Genomic DNA, 455 nt, shown 5'->3' with positions numbered 1-455 from the left:
AGCTTACTGTGGGACCCGAACCACATTATACCGAGGAATGAATTTTTAACCACCAGAAATAAATTCCTCTGGTTCTGAGCTGGTGGCCGCGGGAAGCGAACTCGGGCTACAAGATTGAGAGTCGAGTCGGAACCCACTCGTCCAGTGAGGAACTGCCAGACAGCTTCTGGAATAGCATTCATTTCCACTTCCTCTTCTTTCGTCAAGAAAGTGACCAAAATTAAATCTCTTTCTGAAGGAAAATAGAATCTTATCACAAAATAGGCGTGCTCATCTAATACTGGGAAAGTTCTTTGAAAAACGAAAGTAAAAGTATTTATTTATGAGGAAATAATAATAAAAACCATGAAAATTACAAAATGAAAAAAAAAAAACAAAAAAGGTCCGATAAATACCGTACGCATCGAATACAGGGAAAGTCCTTTGAAAAAACGAACGTAAAAGTATTTATGTAG

Source organism: Macrobrachium nipponense, chromosome 26 (assembly GCF_015104395.2).
Source record: "Macrobrachium nipponense isolate FS-2020 chromosome 26, ASM1510439v2, whole genome shotgun sequence".
NCBI lineage: Eukaryota > Metazoa > Arthropoda > Malacostraca > Decapoda > Palaemonidae > Macrobrachium > Macrobrachium nipponense.
Note: the sequence above shows the minus strand (reverse complement) of the source record.